The sequence below is a fragment of the Pleurodeles waltl genome, chromosome 5 (genome assembly GCF_031143425.1).
Source record: "Pleurodeles waltl isolate 20211129_DDA chromosome 5, aPleWal1.hap1.20221129, whole genome shotgun sequence".
In the NCBI taxonomy this organism is placed as follows: domain Eukaryota; kingdom Metazoa; phylum Chordata; class Amphibia; order Caudata; family Salamandridae; genus Pleurodeles; species Pleurodeles waltl.
Window position 1 is genome coordinate 1,854,011,716 of NC_090444.1, and position 14,083 is coordinate 1,854,025,798.

The 14,083-nt window shown below is 44.1% G+C and overlaps 1 protein-coding gene across 1 annotated transcript in view; it reads left to right on the plus strand.

Moving 5' to 3' along the window:
• Nucleotides 1-14,083, plus strand: part of SLC29A1 (solute carrier family 29 member 1 (Augustine blood group)) — a 1,001,910-nt gene that overhangs the window by 216,020 nt on the left and 771,807 nt on the right. The gene's annotated exons all lie outside the window — the stretch shown is intronic.

Sequence of the window (14,083 nt, forward strand, 5' to 3'; positions counted from 1 at the left end):
TTTAATGTCTATTTTGATCATGCTTTGGGAGGTACAAGCTTCAAACGTAGCCCTCAAGGTTTGTTAAAAGTTGTCGAATTTCACACTTCACACAGTTTTCCAATGTCACTCCACTCCTTTTACAGAAGAACATTTCAGCAAAAGAGAAAAAAAGGTTTGAGAGAGAATTTTCTTGCAAAGATTGTCTCACAAGAGAAATTTCTTACAAAAAACGTTTGTTTGCCTTTTATAATTCAAGAAGATTGCGTAGTTTAAAAAAAATTCTCATGAATATTTAACAAACTGTATTACAAATAACAGATTATGACATGCAGCCACACAAACAAATAATTGTATTTGATGAGGTGGTTATTATAAAACAGAAATGAAATATAAATACAGATATATTAGCAACATGATTAAGATTAGAAATAAAAATATTTCTAAAAATTGGAAACAGAATAGCATACCTTAAGTGAATGCAGATAAACAATGAGACACTTTGGGACGTCTGACAAATTACTTACACAATGTTAGGTGTGTACATCGAGTGTATTGAAAGGCGGGAGCTTGTGTATTTCTTGAGCGACAAGTTATCAACATGCAAGGAGAAGTGGACGTGACATCATGCATCCTATGAACACCTTGTCCTACCCTTAGCCCCTCAATGGCTTCTATTGGCGGATCTGGAGCTACAAGGGGCCAATGAGGGGAAACTACAGAAAGTGAACTGGGCTCTCAGGACCAGGCTTACACTTTAGGTCTGGCCCACAGACAGATTTAGCTGGCTGTTGTTGAAAGTCCTATTGTAGACAATACCAATACTTACGCCCCAATTACCAGTAAAGAGTAAATATATGCGGAATCTTTGGGTGACTGGAATTTCCCTTTTGCACTCGGGTCTCCACACGTTTCCTCATATTGTGAGTTAGACCCCACGGAATGGTGAATAACTGTGCAGAACCAGGCTTACCAGGCACAAAGCTACAGAGAACTCCAATTCAGTGTGGTTTAAGGCTCCCCATTTACCAGCTGCTTGAGCAGGCAGGAAGTGGAGGCGGGGCTTCTTATGGAAAGTGGGGTAGTAGGGGAAGGAAGATTGGTTCTGGCATTCAGTGCGCCCCGTGGGGGACCCCTCCTGGGTCATAGCTGTTTTACTATCCTGTGATTGACTTGTATCCTCATACTGCCTACATTCAGGGAAGTACTTTTTGAGCACACAATGGTTGCATTTGCTGCCATGTGCTGCTTGCCCCCCACCTCTGACACCCGTGCTCCCCGTTAACATCCCCAAAGTTCATCCATCGCCTTCTCTCTGCATCCCACTCACCTTTTCATGTCATTGTTTTGTAATTTAATCCTTCCCCACCTTAACCGTTACTCTCGCCTCTTTATTCATGTACATTATCCCTTTTTTTTGCCAATCCTGACCAGCATCAGCAAAAAGCATTGGCAAAACCAATAGGCCTGCATTGGTATGGCTAAATAGAGAGGCTATTTCTGCCCTTGAGGTCAAGGACAGCAAGAGTAATTCCAGGGTGACCAAAGAGCACGCCAGCTTGCATCTGCTACTCTTGTCTACTCCTCCTTGAGGTCCATTCTGCATCAGGCATCAAGTCATTTACTTTTTAAAAGAAGTGACAAATACTGTCCCAGAACACCAGAAGAGAATAATGAGAGAGTGTTCTTGATGGGAGTCCAGCCCGTATTTACACACAGCCCTCCACGCACATATATTACATTTATGATATACCTATATTCATTTTTACACATCTAAAGCAGGAGGGCCTTGTTAGTATTCAATAGGATACCATATAAAATGGTATTAAACGTGAATGTGTGCGAAGGAGTGTATGAAGGCAGTCTCTCGCACTGTGTGCATCTCTTGCCCAGCAGAATAGACTGCACTTTAAGACCCCAGCCTTGCTCTCAAGCACACCTTCACACCAACCTGGGGTTTTTCATTTATCATATGTAGGTAGAACCTCGGTTGCGGGTTCAGATTCCCACCATTTGTCCAACAACCAGAATCGAGGACTGTGGGCCCAATCTCGCGAGGGAGGACTAGGTCGAGATGCGGGGCAGGGGCGCACAAAGTCACTATATGGTCATGTGGTCTCCGATGGCAGCAGAGCAGGGTGTCCTTTGGGCATGGCCTCTTGAGTCATGCTTTATAACCAAGAGCACCCTAAAATTACTCCACTTTGGGGGGTGCTAAGGCACATGGGCAACGCCAGGTGCTGGTGGCACTCCCACTACCCTATGAATCTGCCTAGATATAGTCGGGGAACAGGATGAGGAGTGTGGAGAAGATAGTAAGGTGTACTCCAGTCACTGCTTAATTTGTAGATTAAATAGTGCCAGTGCCCAAAGCTATGCTCTGAAACATGCGACTGGTGCATTTAAATGGGCGATCACGGATTTCCAAGGCTGTGTCTTTCTAAATCCACCTTGTTTACCTGTAATTGGCTAACAGACAACCCTTTGGCCTTTATCTCACTTCTGCAGGTTCCTGGTTTCTCCCTTTGTGATGCTTTTTATGTCTTTCTCTTCCTCTGTCTTTCTGCTTTGTTATTTTTCCATTTCTTGCTCTCAGTAAACATCTAATGCAGGTAAATAAGTGTTGGTGGCCACCACCGGCAACCACCGCTCAAATTAAGCACTGACTCTAGTGCAGTGGACTTCAAACTTTTTAACGCTGTGCCCTCCCCAGTGGGAAAAAAAAAACATTGGGCCGCTTCTGAATTTTTCACAATTATTCTATTAAATTGGCACTCTTTAAATATGTCTAGACTAATATAAACATTGCAGTTAAGTTCTGTTACTGTTTTTAAAATGCAATCAAATAAATGATGCCAAACATTCTAATCTGTCCGGACAGGCCTTACTAATGTCTAAAAGTATCCACAGTGTGATTAATAGAAGTGGGGGTTTTGAAGAGTACTTGGAGTCCCTTCCCTTTCGCACACACTCCCAGCTTGGATCTACATGAGAAAACATGTTAGTGATGGCCCATTACAGAGTGAGTTGCAGCTGCTAACAAAGCCCTGTAATCAGCATAATGCTTCTTTTAGCCAGAGCCTGGCTCCCCTCTTGGAATCATTTGAGGGGGGCCACGTCCCCTAGTTTGAGGACTCCTGCTCTAGGGTGTTTGTTTCCAGGCGCAGAGATCTGCATGTACCATGTGAGTCACAGGCCCCTGTCCCAGACGGGCGATTCAGTAACATATGAAACAAGCATTTTCAATGCAACGGATCTCGCATTTGTTCGACTTAGAGCTATGAGCGTTGTAAAGCAAAAAAAACACGCAGCGCGATCGCGCTATGTAAAATGCAGCGCGATTGCGCCGCGTGGAAAATAAACAGATAATTTAGTCCGGACCCCAGGCTGAAAACATCGAGCCTCGTATGTTTTTAGTACTTTACCGGTGCTATGTAGGCGGGCTAAACACCGGAAAAGGCATGACGTATGCATGCCTTTCACAAATGAAATCAAGCAGATTTTAAAAGGCAAGCCCACGAACCAATGTAAGTGACTGACGTGGCATGGGCGTGGTTTAAAGCCCAAAGAGAAATAACAGAATGGACGTAGCGCTTTGCGCTCGCCCATAAAAATGCATTAGGGATTATAACTGGGGCTCCCGGTTTTACTGTACTTATTTCCGGACATTTCTGTCTGCATTTATTCCTCCTTATTTTTTGCTCATTCCATATCCCATTGAGCCAGGCATAAAAACAGCTTTAATTTAGAATGTGTGGTAACCTGCAGATGTGCTGCTGCTTTCTCAACCCCAGCAGAATGCAGATTATGACATTGAACGTCCAGGGGAAAGGACTCAGAAGGCAGAGAGCTGGAAAGCTAAGCTATTTCTCCATTTTCAGGTCACGTGTAGTGCCTGGTTACAAAAGATCCTTTCTGCATCATACTATAATGTTTGCAGGGGGCTTCAATCCCGCCCATTGTTTACTACTGGCTGACTTTGGATCACTCTTCTTTGATCGCTTCTTGCTCAACGGCTTGCCTTCCTCTTACTGTGTCTGTCCCTCCCCTGGAGCATAGCCTTTTTACCATCCTTCTACCTGGATGTCTTGTGTTCATCCACTGTTCGCATTTAGGGAACTAGATTTTCCTCCATGAGAGGGCATGTTTTTCTAGCTCTCTCCCGTAAGTGCTGCTTACCTCAAACACCTTCCTCGGTGGCTCTCAGGTTCTTCCTCATCTCTCCTGGCTTGTCTGTAAAATCACAGAACAGGTACCCTTTAAGACTTTAAAGGTTCTTTTTGTTTTATCTTCTGCAATTCACCTATTGCATGCAAATAGAGGCCTTGAAACACAAAGGTATTTTTTTGGTGCTGGGGGACGAAGGGGGCTTGATGTTACATTCAATTGTAGTTTGATGCAGAAGGTGTACTTAGCATGATTGAACATGAGATGTGTCTTCTCCTGGAGATACTTGAATATGGCCCTTTTGCTACTGCACAGGACCAAATGGCGTTTGCATTTGTTTAATTTCTGAGTCCCATGGAAAATTAATTAGGCTTGAAACGTATTTTCCTTCAAATTCTGACACTTCCATATTTATTTTAATTCTATTCAGAATGGCCTGAGTGAAACCTATTTCAAAACTAAACCATGATAATTAAAAAGATTGAAAATATTGAATTAAATGTGCAGTTCTGAGATACTTTAAGATATGTGTTTGCTTTTCCACCAGTATTTTAAAAGTTTTTAGCTTTTACTTTTTGTTAAAAACACAATGCTTTACAAATACGCATTGGCAAAAGCAATATGCTGGCACTCTCATTCTAAAGACAAGACCTATTGGCTTTGCTAGTGCTTGATTTACTTAAACAACAGCTGTAATTTTACAACATGGTGATCTGCCTTTCACAATCTGCACTGGCAACAGGCAGGATGATGTAACATCTCAACTGTAATAGGTTATTATAGGAAAGTAGTGATGTCACTGTCTTATTGCTTATAATATGGATGTCATGAGGAAAATATAAAGCTCTCATGCTTTGGAAATTGCCATCTTTCATATATTTTACTGTTTTCCTAATTAAAGGAATATTGACTAGTTTCATGCACTGTAGGTTACTAATGAGATTTTTAGAGAAACATGGAATGTCTTCAGTGAAGACATGCATTATGAACAGAGCTACTCGAACTATGCAGCAGGAGGGGTTTCAAATTATGTGGCAGGGTTGACTAAATTATGCAGCAAGAAACATCAAATTATGAGACACTGTGCGACACACTTTGTAATAGTATTTTTTCATCAAATTTTAAACATTATAACACTCTCTGGGCATTGGTTGCTCCTCATTGGTATCAGTTTAACACCTAAATGTAGCAATAAGCAACAGAAAGGTGACTTGTCCATCTTTCAAAAGTGCCTTTCTGTTCGCTGCAACACAAGTTGCTGCATTTTTAATAACATTTGAACCATTTGAGCAAGAAACATTTTTTGGTTGAAATCTGCAGATGATGCGGCAGATGATGGATTATGTGGCAAATGCGGCAAAACTGTAATTATGCACAAATCGCCGCACTATCACATATTTCCAGTGGCCCTAATTATGAATAACATGATAAAGTAATACAGACATCTTCATTATTAGGAACCAGTTATGTGGTAAAGCTGTAAAACATCCTTTTAGCTCAGGAGCCGCCACCTGAAGCCCCAGCCCTCACTACCTGCAACTGCGACGCATTCTGAGACCTACCATTCTCAAAAGATCCATGCCCCTCTCAGCCAGAATAACAAAGTCACCAAAAGTGCACATTCAGCTGTGAGACTACAGGGCTCCTGTACACACATGTATAGTGCTGATGAGCCATGAATAATAGTCGGGTCGGTTTCAGCATCCATCACCAGACACTGGCTCTATTTGTATTTGGAGGGAGAGTCTCAGGTCTGAGCTAGTAGGTCTTATTTCAAGTCATTGACTCTTTCTACAAATTCTCTCATCCTTCTGTTCCCAAACACTGGGTAGGTGATGTCTGTGATGGTATTGTCCTTCTAGTCTAGGAATATCAATTGAAATATTCCAGTGTTTTGAAGACTCTCAGAACCTGGGGCCACATGCTCAAAGCCCTTTTGTGATCCCAAAACATGCAATTTGCAGAATTACAAGGTTTGCAACTGCAAAATAGTTTTTATGGTGTACAAAAGCTCTTTTACGAGTCAGAAAAGTCTTTCTTCCTCTGAATTACTAATAGAAGGGGCATAAATGGTTTACCCCCTCACCCCCAACTGTGATTCACAAAGTGGTGAACTCTCTTGTTAGTTGAACCAACTGAGAATTCATGTGTAGTTCAACAATTACCAATGTCATTCCAGTCAAGGAGCTTTACCAACAGAGGCCTCCAATCACTGGTGCCATGTTTCCAAAATCACAGGACTTGTAACCAGCCCCACAGTTAGGGAGAGGTTTATGAATGCATCAAACCGTTCTATGTGGTCGGGGTATCTTTAAGAAGTCATGTTTCCCACAGTGAGATGCTTCTGGAAAGAAATCAGGCTAAAGAACTGAAGGCTGCAACTGAACACAATTGTGGGGGGAAAAGGGTAATTAAAAAACAGACCCCCAGCCTGTGGCCGCCGCCTACCCCAAATCCAACTCATCCCATACACTATGGGCCTCGTTTACACACTGGGCCACTGAAGCGTCATTGCTTTTACAAGGCCATGCAGAACCACACTGCATGGATTTTCCTGGACTTTGTAAATATGGACACCTTTCACACATAACTCTGCATGAAAGGAGCATTCCAGTGCTTTAAATGGACTGGGTCCTGCCGGTCCTCAGCATCGGCAGTTCTAAAATGCAGGTGCTGAGACGGATCGCCTTCGAGCTCTCCATTTTTGCCATTACCCTCGGGGTGAAGAAAAAAGTCTTAACTCGTCAGTAGTACCACCCTTCATGACTTTGATGTAACTTCAAGAGACTTGTAACAGTTCTTTCACATCATTCCAGAACTGAGGCAATTATACAAGGACAGGAAGAAACAGCAACATATCAGTCGGGAGGTGTTTTATGCTATGCACAGATTTTTAGCCTATGTGTTTTTAACCCACGTCCTAATTACATCAGCCACACCCCTTTGAGAAACCCCCCCAGTTTTTCATCCTACTTAAAGCCCTGGTGCATTCCATGGGTGTTGCTGTGGGTGTTTCCATGCAACAGCCATGGAACCTGACGGAATCTGACGCATTCCCAGATCTACAAGGCTGGGAATGCGTCAGATTCCTACACCACCTCAGGGGTGGCTTTAAAGTGGAGCAACAGGGAGAAATAATATTATTTCTCCGTGTTTTTTGCTCTTTCTGTGTGCATTCTGCAGCACATATAGAAAGAGGAAAACACCATTAATGATTTTTTATGTGCAGGAAGGTGTCCCTTTCTCCACATAAACAAACTTCCCTGCAACGCAGGCACCCTTGCACCATGGCGGAAGGGTGCCTGCGTTGGTGCTGGGCAGCAGTTTGTGTGCTAGCGCTGAAGAAGGAATTTCTGTAAATATGACTCATCCCTGCACTTTCAAAATAACGCAACGCGGCACAGGACGCTGGCTTGGAGCGCCACGCTGTGTCATTTCCTTGTAAACGAGTCCCTATGTCCTTTGAGATGTGTAAGCTGTAAAGAACAGTTTCTACATCTGAAAACGTGACAATAAACACATCTCATGCACAGCCCTGACATGGTCCTGACTACACAATGCCATACGACTTACACGGCGCCGTAGACGTTTTATATGTTTAAACTAAAATATACATTAAAACTACTCTTTCTGCTCCGTAGTTCAGACATTTACACTGACACGGAGCTAACGCAATTGAAATGAAACCATTACGAAGTGTAAAAAGTGTGTTGTTTCTGGGTTGGGAAAACTAGGCCTCAGTTAGGCCTCAACGCCATCTTGTTCAAAATGGATGCTGTATCATAATGTTCATTCTGTTCCTATTTCTCGCTTGACCACACACGCAGCCATATGTGGATTGCTTATTTCCGAATGACACTACTCTTGAGGAGTGTGCTCGAGAAGAACCTTATGCCACGTAATCCACGGTCCTCCGGCTCGCATGCGGTGTTGCAATGATTCACAACGGTTCACTGTTGCTTATGCAGCTAGTTTGTTCTGACACCTCTAGATGAAATTAGGCAGAAGGGATGAATCAATAGGCTTGTAGCGGATTAGTGCTAGGAAATACGGGAATGTGACGCTTACATTTGTGAAAATGTGATTTGTTGCAGCAATACAAACCAATCATACCATGATGAGTGCAGTTCTTAACAATTTCTATGCAAGAGAACTGTATTTAAACCCTCAAATTTGGAGGTGAGCCACACACTTGTTGCCCTCACCTAGGATGCTGTCCAGTTTCTTACTGAATTTACTACGCATTTGAGACGTAACATTTCTCGGATTTTGGTGCATTATTATATTATTCTGCAGTAGATGGTCTTTATGGCAAACAATTTTTCTACGTAATTCAGTGATTTAATTGCTGCATTTGTGTTCACTTTTTCTGTATTGTACAAGTAAATTTGTAATAAACCTTCTTGGCTTTTCTGATTTTTATTCTCACATCCCCTTTTGAGTCAGTCATTTTTGTTGATTGTATCTTGAAATGCTGAGCTGAAACTTATCTCGAGGAACACATTGCCTCATAGACTTTGAGTTTAACACCGCCCCCATCCACCCAATGCTTGGGCGCACTTTTCTATTTCAGGATTATCTGGGGCCCTGCTCACCCACAGCACACTCCCCTGCATACTCATAACACATGCACATTCCTCAACAAAGCGGCCACATGATCTTTCAGCTTCGGTGGTCTCTTCCACAGCTCTGCCAAGTGTCACGTATCTGGGGTTAGACTAACGCATTTCGGTCAAAGCCCTCACGTTATCACATTGACACTTTTAAATCATGCATTCTGTGCTCCTGGAGCTCAACCCCTGCATGTACTTACCTGTGCGTAGGACCAGCACCATCTAGCCGAGGGGGTCTTCATAATCTGCTCGGGAACAGAGAGAGCGTTGGGACACGATACCTTCTGCCACCAATCAGAAGAGTTGTTACTGCTTCATCCAACTGGGGCGTGTTGTGTGTGAGTGTGTGGTGTCTGTGTGTGTGTATGAATGTGTGTGTGAGTGTCTGTATGCGTCTGTGAGTGTTGTGGTGTATGCCTGGTTGTATGCATGTGAGTGAATGCATGTGTGAATGTTATGGTGAGTGAGTGTCTGCATGTCAGTGTGTATGCGTGTGAGCATGTGTGAGTGAATGCGTGTATGGATGAGTGTGATTGAATGCGTGTATGGCTGTGGTGGTGCATGGGTGCATGCGTTGTGCATGTGGGTGTGTCTGTACATGATTGTGGGGAGGGGGTTTGTGGGGCGATGTGATTCTAGGGAGGGTGTGGGTTGGGGGGTGTTGTGATTCTATGGGTGGTGGGGCGCTGTGATTCTAAGGTGGGTGGGGGTGGAGGGGTTAGGTGATTGCTGGGGGTGGGGAAGCCTTCTACCGGTAACAGGGAAGGAATTCCCTGTCACCCGTAGCTCCACTGCCATGGTTTTCGTGGCGGTGGTACTGCTGTGAAAACCATGGCGGTAGGCCGGCTCATTATACTGCTGGCGGTCATGTGTGGACGGCAAGGTTGGAGATGCACATCTTCGGCCCAGCGGTTCATACCGCCATGGTGGTATTGTCGTAGTTGGAATCTTGCTCTGAGCAAGACTGCTGGTTTAAGGATGACAGTACTTATGTTTGTAGGCGACTGTGCCTATCCTACAACAAGTTGCAACTGTAGTCCCAACCCTCCAGACTCACTAACAGTACCTCACCAACAACCCAAACAGTTAAAGGTGGTTCGTGGCAGCCTTTACACATGGACTCAGAAGTATGACATCTCAGGGAGTGTCGTGGTTAATCGGAGATTACCCCTTTCTCACAGATGCATCATGTCTCAACCAAACACAGGCAATAACGAAGATGCAGTAATGTTTAAGTAGTTTTTATTTAATACAATCTGCAATCTGCGGTAAATCACATGGGCTGAAATGATTAGGATAATGAACAGTGCAAGAGATAGAATTGTAAAGACAAGAGTCATGATTATGAAGACCCCCACCATCTTGCAATAACATAGAAAGGCATAGAGTGCGTAATATGTCCTAGTACCCTATCAAAATAGGCCAAACCTTCTACCTAGAGGAGAGCTTGGTATGTTAAACCTAATCTGCCAATGCCGTGTCCATGAGAGGAGCCCCCAACCCGTGTTACCTTGGAATGAGGTCTTGTGCTCAGAGTCCGGAGGAACACGAAGTCCGGGTCAGCGTCAAGGCAACGTGCAGCGTCAATAGCAGCAATGGCACCTGGTCGGAATCCCTCTGATTATCTGTCCAAAGTGTCATGTATTTATACAGATCTATTTGGACCCCTGACGTAGGTTGTACCCGAACAACAGATAACACAGCATGCTTGGGACGCTAATTAATATAAACACTTCCCTCAAAAACGTGAAGCGGGAAAGTACTTAATGTGAACACCTACAGTTTGTTTGTCTTTGTCGCTTGATTTGACGCCTTAGCGCGGTGGTACTGATAACATAAAGCTAACAAATGGCCTAACTATAAACAAGGCAGCCATCTTAGAAGAATTTATTAAATAAATGGGCTAAGACAGAGCAAGCTCACTAGGGGACGGGGACACGAATCTGCAAGCCAAAGGCTAAGCTAACTTCTGTTATCCCGTTAAAACAAACTAGGATTCACTACACCCTCCCCATTGCCGTAACAAGTATGACGCCATTACTGGACGCCACCGAAGGTGAGGGAATCCAAAAAGCTAAAAAACTGCTCCGGACTAAAAGCGAAGCATAAAAACAAAAGTTAAAAAACATAGTTAAAATTAATAGTTTAAAAACATACAAATTAGACCTATTGTCGACCATGACAAGCACAGCAGGCCAAAGTAAAGACTTCAAATTTTGTTTGAGAAGAAAAAAGAGAAAAAAAAAAAACAATCACTAATTTGTGAAACAATAGTCTTGTCCCTGAAGAGTAGCTCCGAAGTCATCAACTAAAATGTCATAAAAAATGAGTCCAAATCATTAGATTTAAGATCGATCACATGTGCGGATGGATTCACAGAGCAAAAGTGCACAGTAGTCTCTTGTGCAGGTCCACCTGCATTAGTGCCATTTTCCGTAGAATGAAGAGCCAACTCAGCCAACACGGAGTGTTCAGAAGTGGCCTTGCGGATCAGCCTTAGTCTCATGTGGCACGACTGCATATGAACCCTCTTAGGGGACATCAGCAGTTCTTGGTCCACAGGAGGCACCGGCATGATGGCAAGACACACTGTTGGCAAATGTTCGAAGAAGCACCATACGCAGCGAAAGACAGGCTGCACGCACCAGAGGAGTGGTCGAAATGACAGTGACCAATTCCACTCTAGTTCCTCCAGCAAGGAAGCATCGAAGATTTGAACCATGCGTTCATAGCACAGTTGTGCTGGTGGCAGCTGCTCCATCGCTCCGTGTAGCTGTAAAGAAACAACCACTGCGAATCAGAAAGAATAGCAGCAGTATTCCGCCTATTAATGCCAATATTACAGGAAAGCCACCAAACACACTTGAAAAGAGTGAATGAATGGCCAACGGGATGACTCCGAAGATAGTCTGGAAGACTGACTCAAATCCAGACCTGACGGCCTTAAAGAAATGGACAATCCCAGTATTGCTCGAGGCGTTGAAAATTCTGGAAACCAGCTCACCAAAGTGCTTGGGGAAGTTGGTATTTAATAGGGATTGTATCTCAGATGAATAGGGATTGTATCTCGGCAGATGATCTCTCAATCTGGAGAACATACGTCTCTTTTGCGGATGTCAACGTGACCTGTTTTTGAAACAGTAGCGCCTTTAGTCTGCTCAGCTTGTCATAATTTACATTAATAGTATCAATGCGAGGCCACATTTCTGATACCTTTATCTCTCGTGTGGGGGGGAATAAAACATGTCCACAACACGTAACGACCTTAGAGACCGAAATTGTGTAGGCAATTCCCGGTCACATACCGCAACAGCTCTGGTCGCTCAGCACCACATAACTGACATTGGAAAGTACATGAAATGCTCGTCGAATCAAAGAGAGGGGAGTACCCTTCAGGAAACAGGCCAAGTTCAGGACCCCCGCATTGCAATGGCCGTGAAGGGACACCTGTTTGCAGACCATTGAATGGCTAACAGTAGTCTCACATTCCTTTCTGCCAAGACCTCTGTTTCGCCATTCAGACATTTATAATCAAAGGGCAACTCCCACTCTTCCTTAATACAGCTATCGCCCAAACGCTCATACCTGCCCATGGCAAGATGAAAAACGAAAGGTGGATATGGGCAGATTAATAATGCCATGTAGGAGCCAGACAGTCGAAGGACTCTCTGCTATCGTGAAAGGCAACTTTTCTAACCTCTCCATATGAAGCATGGTGAAACTCGCTTCCCTTTTAGCCATTGTCTGTTGTTTCCTGGATAAATTAAAAGCAGTAAGCAATTCACTACTGTTAATGTATCGCCATAGAATACGGCCATTTTTCAATGTTTGTAACGTCCAACCAAGCTGCATAACAGAACGCAGCTGACATTGTCCATGGTATAAACGGGACATGTCTGTCTAAATGATATCTATTGTAGACGACACTATGGCCCTCATTACAACCTCGGCGGTCTTTTCAAAAGACCGCAGAGGCTGCGGGAGCCAGAATACCATCAGTGCTGGTGGTATTTCTGGCTCCCTATTACGACCTTTCCTTTTTACAATGTTACCGTCCGCTGGCCCAGCGGAAAAGTTACATCAACAATGCTGCCGGCTCGTAATAGAGCCAGCGGCAAGGCTGATGTGCAGCGGGTGCAGTAGCACCCGTCGAGCATTTCACTGCCTGAAATTCGGGCAGTGAAATACGCGACGGGGCTATGCCTGGGGGCCCCCCTGCACTGCCCATGCCAAGTGCATGGGCAGTGCAGGGCCCCCAGGGGCACCCCAAGTCCCCCTTACCGCCAGCCTTTCCATGGCGGTGTTTACCGCCGTGGCCAGGGCACCGCTCCCCTGGGGATTATGATCGCCAGACGGAAGCCTGGCGGTATAGTGGAGGGGCCAGCGGTATGGCCGTGGCTATTGCCCCACAGTCATAATAGCTGGTGGAACACCACCAGCCTGTTGGCGATGTTACCGCCAGCTTAACGCCGGACGCCAGGGTCATAATGAGGCCCTGTGTTTGTTAGTGAATAAATTCTGCTGGACAGGGTGTTCATGCCGTTATCGACAACTGCCAAAGCCTTCTCTAAGTTTTCTTTATCTGTTCATCTTAAACGTGCAGCAGCTTCTATCTGAGAAAGTTTCCATATCTCATTATACATAGCATAGATAAATCTTTTAGAGCGCTGTTTCCTAGGACCTAACAAGAAGTCCTGCAAGTCTATATTTTCAGAAAGTATGTTAAGGTGTTCTTTAACTGCGGCTAACTTGTTAGACTGTATCCCTTGTTGACACAGTTTACCCACACTGTATGTAGTAACTATCCCCGTGTGTTGACCTGAGATAAAGCGAGGATCTGGCCGGCTAATCTTGAAACCCCCTGAGAATTTAAAAAACGCGCCTGACATCCATTGGTGTCCATTGGCCAAACTAACCACCTGCCAGGACTGGAAAGTGAAGAATTATAGGTACCAGCCTGAACTTTTGCATCTAGCTCTTCTTCGGTGTTATTCAGGAAGAATTGCCAATCATTAAACTTAGCCAGTGTGGGGATACTGGGCGTGTTTATGTCTTTTATTTTTGCTAACCCTAGGCAGGACGTCAGTTGAACAGTGTCATTTAAAAAAAACATTTGTATAGGAATCAGGCATGCTCTAAACAAGGCTTCCCTACCCTGTATTTGCCAATTTTGTGTTCCCCATACACTCTATAAGTCAACAGTGTTCTTCTAGTGATCGTAACCTTCAACGGCAAGACAGGAAACAAAAGAATCTGAATATATCAGTTTTGTATCTGTTAGCAAAATTTTCCTAATTTTTGAAGGAGGTAATTTTAAAAAGTAT